Genomic DNA, 6,000 nt, shown 5'->3' on the forward strand with positions numbered 1-6,000 from the left:
ACCAATATAACATAGTTTAGTTTTATAAGTCATAAACTATCTTTGAATTTTAACTTGATTAAAACTGTTGTCTTAAGCATAACAGTTGTTAGTGTTCCCGATAAAAGTGTTTTACAATTTAACACAACGTAGAATTATGACAAGAAAAGAAGGGGTTGGCGGTGAAAACTGTTTACTAGCACTACACAGATTAAACCAGGGAACTTTTATACCAGGCAACAGAATTATATACTAGTTATTATACAATAATGATAAAACTTTAGGAAGTTTATTTTGAATTATTACTGATATTTACTTATTTGCCGAAAAATATTGTCACCGCCCAAAAATTCACGTTCTTTTTCATGCATAATTTTGGTAAAAAACGTTAACTGTTCAGTTGGTTTTAGTAGATAATTGACATTACATACCTTATTCCCGGAATATGAAATAAAACAATTAAATTCTTTTGTTTCGGTAAATATGTGGTTAAATGGGGCTTGCGGGTCTAAATCAATTGTTTTTTAAATATAGGATTTTTTTATTTTTTTCTTTCAATAAACTTTATCCTATACTTAATGGAAAAATTAAAAAAAAATGTGGTCACTGTTCATTTAAACTCACAATAATCCTTTGAAATGAGCATGCATTTGTGTTAAGGTACTTTTTCTGTTGAACATATAAGAGAAAAAAAGGTAAAATAAAAATAAAAAAAGATGTAAATAGTCAAAAGTACCAGGATTATAATTTAGAACGATAGACGCGCGTTTCGTCTACATATGACTCATCAGTGACGCTCATATCAAAATAGTTATAAAGCCAAACAAGTAGAAAGATGAAGAGCACTGAGAATCCAAAATTCCAAAAAAAATGTGCTATATACGACTAAGGTAAAAAAAATTACAGAATTGCTTAAATATTAAAACAGTTAAATTCAAGTACAGTTCATCTGACAAAAATGATAAATCATATAGGTCTCCGATGAGTCAAAAAGTTATTTAATTTTTTGGCATTTTTTCACCAATGAGAGATAATTTTCAATGATTTAAACAATTTAAAAGTCATCTTGGGACAAAACGAATTGATTGTTTTGGTTGATTTGTGTTTCATATCTCAAAGTAACAACTAATAGTGTAATAAATAAAATAAATTTGTAATGAAAACACAAATGCTTCAATTTATGCTGATTGTTTTGTACATTCGAGCGTCCTTAATTGGTTTTTTTTTCAAAAGTCAATACAACCATATGTTTACCTTTTCAAAGGACAGTAGTTGTATATCATTTTAAACAAAAGAATTCATGTCATTGCTTCTTTCAGTTTCTCCCAGAAAATAATGTTTCCCTGTTCATCATTAGGGTATTCAATGTAAGAATCTTTTTCCACAAGTTCAAGCATAACCAGCGGTAAATCTTTTGGTCTTAATTGTTCAAAGAAAACCAAAAACAACATGTTTTTTCCATTTCTCGCATATATACTCTCCATTCTCGCCATGTTAAATTCAAACATGCAGTAATACGATTCCAGGAAAGACTTGGTAAGGATACAAATAACATTTCTACTTTCGTGAATGGAATTTGTTATATTATGCAAAATCTCTCTCCCAGGCAAAAAATCACGTTTATGAATGCAAAGTTTAACATTGTCCCTTTCTTCTAGGATTGGAATGCATTCATTGATAATAAAATCGTTTTCATCATCAGAATAGGATATGAAGGCGTCGTACATAAAGTTCCGATCATCCTTTTTTATCAAATTGGTTTTGGTATTATATTTACTTTGTGTCATGTAGTAAATATAGCGAAGTCGCCATCTGTATCTATATGCAATTCCAATGGTCAAAATAATTAGCATAGACGTAATTGCAATAGAGATGCAAATTATAAGGGCAATATGGGATGCACAGTCTTTTTTCAGTTTCTGCATTGTACTACTAAACTCTGTGATAAAATGTTCAGTACCGTTTTCAAATTTGCATTTCCTTCCGTTTGTTTCATGAAAATGTTGTTTTTGGTCAATCATCCATTCAAGAAATTGGATAGTCTCACAATTGCATAGCAGGACATTGCCGCTTATGTTAATTCTTACATCTGATATATCAAAAAGAAATTCTAACATATCCATAGATGTTTTACTAAATTTTTGAATTTTGTTATTCGATAAATCCAGAACTTTAAGAGATGTCAAAGTGGATATATCAAAATTGATATCTGAAATAAAGTTGTTGCTCAGATTTATAATGCGTAGACTTTGTTCTCCATGGAAAAATAAACCATATAAATTATCAATATTGTTATAGGACAAATTAATATCCGTTAAATTTGGTGGATAATCATATAATTTATAATATGTATTTGATCTATAAAAGTTTCCAAGATTGTTTTGTTCCAAATTGAGGCTTGATAAATTCGTCATCGAAAAACAAAAACCTGTTAAGTCGGAGTAAGACAAATCTAAAAGTTGCAAAGTTGACGGTAAAATATAAGGAGAATAAGTATTACATGATGAAAAAATACCATGATTACCAATGTGGTTCAAAAACAATTTCTTTATACCTGTTCTTTTTAACTTCATTACCAAAGTCATGAAATCACCGAAGTCAAAATAATGAAAAGTGTATGTTAAAACCAAGGTTTCGATTGAATTATTTACAAAATCTTTCTGTAAGTTATCCCATACTGTCGATGCTAACACATTCCATTGAAGATTCAAATATTTCAGATTTCGTCCGTTCAATGTACCAACTGCATATGAGTTGATAATGCAGTAATTCAAATCTATTGATACTAAGTGTGGTATATTTGAAAAAAGTTCCTTGTTGCCATAAATGACGCAAATGCCTCCTACTTTGACATTTGTCAGTTTTGTTAGTGACGAAAATCCCTCTCCAAATAACGAATTATTTGGCGAAGAGAATAAATCAATTATAATGCTTTGAAGATTTATAAGATCAGATATGACATTATCTGAAAACCAGGCGAGGTTCATCTTGTCCATGTTTTCTAAGTTACCATCTTGATCGCATATATCCAAATGCTTTAATGATTTCAGAGGTTTAAAAATATATTTCGAAAAATGTTGATCGGTGTATGCAAGTCTGTTCGCATCTATGATTAGTTGCGTTAATTTGTTTAGTCCAAGAAAGGCTCCTTGTTCTAACCATTCCAACTTATTATACTTTAAGTTCAGAATTTGGAGGACAGACAGTTTTAAAAAAGAATTGTTTTTTATGACTTTAATACAGTTATCGCTGAGGTCTAGCACCACAACATTCGAATACACCACTGGAATTGACGTGAGGTTTCTTTTTGAACAATTTGCACGTAGATAAAATGGTTTGTCTTCTCGATAATTGCATCTGATTGCTATTCCCGAAGGTATATTCCCATATATAATGAGTACTACCGTCATAATAATGATTTGAATCATTGCATATGTTGTTTTCTTTTTCACTTACTGAAAGAATAAAACAATGGTAATGATTTATCATAGGTACCAGGCTTATAATAAGATACGTCGAACGCTTGTTTCGTTTACACTATACTCATTAGTGACGCTCAGATAAAAACAAGTTTCAAGGCCAAAAAAGGTATTATATATTGCATTTCAGATCAAATTTACAACTGACAAAATCGGGAAGAAACGCGTCTAGTGTATGTAATAAACTACATAATGATCAATTGCCATTCTTCCCATACGGATATTACTCACAAACGGAATAATAATACTCTATTTCAGGATCACAGTTCTTTTCGTACTCAAATTATTTGTTGAAATAACCATTTTCACTGTTGATACATTCTGTACAATTTTTGACAAAAATCGGAATTGAAACATACCTTACAGGAAACATAAGACTATTTGTACTAAGATATATAAGAAGATATATAAGAATGAAAATATGTTAATGACAAATTAATAAAAACAGGTTTTTGTTTTTGGTTTTTTTGTGTCAACAATTATAAAATAGGCGTTGTATCGGTAAAAACGAAAGTGACATATGAAACATGAACATTGATTTGAACGTATAATAAGTGTTCAATATTTCATCTTAGATAAATAAACTCATCATAGATACCAGGACAAAATTTAGTATATACGGACGCGCGTTTCGTCTTTAAAAGACTCATCAGTGACGCTCGAATCCAAAAAAGTTAAAAAGGCCAACTAAAGTACGAAGATTAAGAGCATTGAGGACAAAAATTCTTAAAAGTTTTGTCAAATACAGCTAAGGTTATTTATGCCTGAGGAAGAAAGGTCTTAGTTTTTCAAAAAATTAAAAAAAATGTTAGCAGTAAATTTATAAATATAACCATATCAATGACAATCCATGTCAGCACAAGAAGTGCTGACTACTGGGCTTGTGATACCCTCGGGGAAATAAATCTCCACCAGCAGTGGCATCGACCCAGTGGTTGTAAATAAACTCATCATATATACCAGCACTGAATCTAGTATATACGGACGCGCGTTTCGTCTACAAATATATATAGTCTGTTATACGGATCCACAGGAACAATAAACTGTTAATGTATCATATATGTATTATTTTTTGAAACGTAAGTATACAAAATATAAATTGTAAACCTAGTTTAGAAGCATTAAATGTATTATCATATATTGTTTGTTTGTAGGATCAGATCATAAATGTGAACAATGTTTTTATATTTACCTTCGTCTCTATTATAATGGTGCATCAAATTAAATGGTTATAAGGTAATATTTTTTAACTTTGTGTTCATCGCAAATTATTTTATTGTTATGAATACGTGAACCATGTACTTTGACAATGTCACAAGGAAACTATTTTAGTTTTGAAATAACCATAATGGCACAGTTCCCCATCTAATAAAGTCTGAATTGTATTCAGCCATTTAAATAATTCAAAAACTAAATATTTCTCTTAACATTTAGACCATCTTAGTATGGAAAACGGAACATTTTTTCCCAAGGCAACGGGTAGTTACGGTTAATTCTATCGGTGACTTCATTTTTATTATATTTTTGACAACATACTACTTGTACGTCTTGGCAAAGTATGAACACATTCTATCGTTTTTTATTTAAACTCCCATACACACTTAACAAGTAGTATTACAATAATTATATTGTAATATAAAAACAACCGATAGAATGTGTTCATACTTTGCCAAGACTTAGTATATTTTCTCAAGCTACAGGTTGTGACAAATTGACTCATTTTGTATGGATTACAAACAAAAAAAACACCATTATGTGATTAAAAGCTTAACTAAATGATAGAATTGTAAAATGAAATACGAGAAGATAGCTTTTAATGCTTTGAGACCAAATAGGTAGAGTCACCGTACGTTTGTCCCTGCTTAAACACAAAATAACTAAAATTCTATGTAGATTCCTTCAGAAAATGCACTATTTCAGAGTTTCCTTGAATTGCTGATTTAAAAAAAAACGTTAAAAATCAGGCAATAAATAATTAGTTATTTGCATCCCCACATCAAATTTTGCTAACTTGATTGAAAATCTTGACCTTTATTTTCTGTTTAAATAATCCAAGATAGCGAAAGACACCAGAACCACATGATATAACCGACATTTTTTTCTAAAAAAATGTTCTGTTCCAAGTCGGAAATAGGGCAGTTGTTATCCAATAGTCCGTTTGTGTGTAGGTTGGTGTTCAGTTTGTTGCTATTCAGTTTTTCTTTGGTTCCATTCTTTTCCTCTTTTAATTGATGTGTTTCCCTCTGTTTAAATCTAGACACAGCTCCAGAAAAGCACATCACTTGAGTCATGGAGGTAGAACAACATCATTCTTTATGTAACCAAATATCGATTGCAATTTAAAATATATGTGTTATTGGTTCCCATTACCTATAAATTGATATGTAAAATCCCCCATTTCCAATACTTTTGCAACAACAATATGCAAACATTATGCCTTACATTAAGAGAGAGTGAGGCAATACATTGCATTTTGGAAACTGAAACTTGTATCTTTATCAGTTTAACGCTAATTTATAATGCAACTACGACATACATCTAA

This window comes from Mytilus edulis, chromosome 7 (genome assembly GCF_963676685.1).
Source record: "Mytilus edulis chromosome 7, xbMytEdul2.2, whole genome shotgun sequence".
Classification (NCBI taxonomy): Eukaryota; Metazoa; Mollusca; class Bivalvia; order Mytilida; family Mytilidae; genus Mytilus; species Mytilus edulis.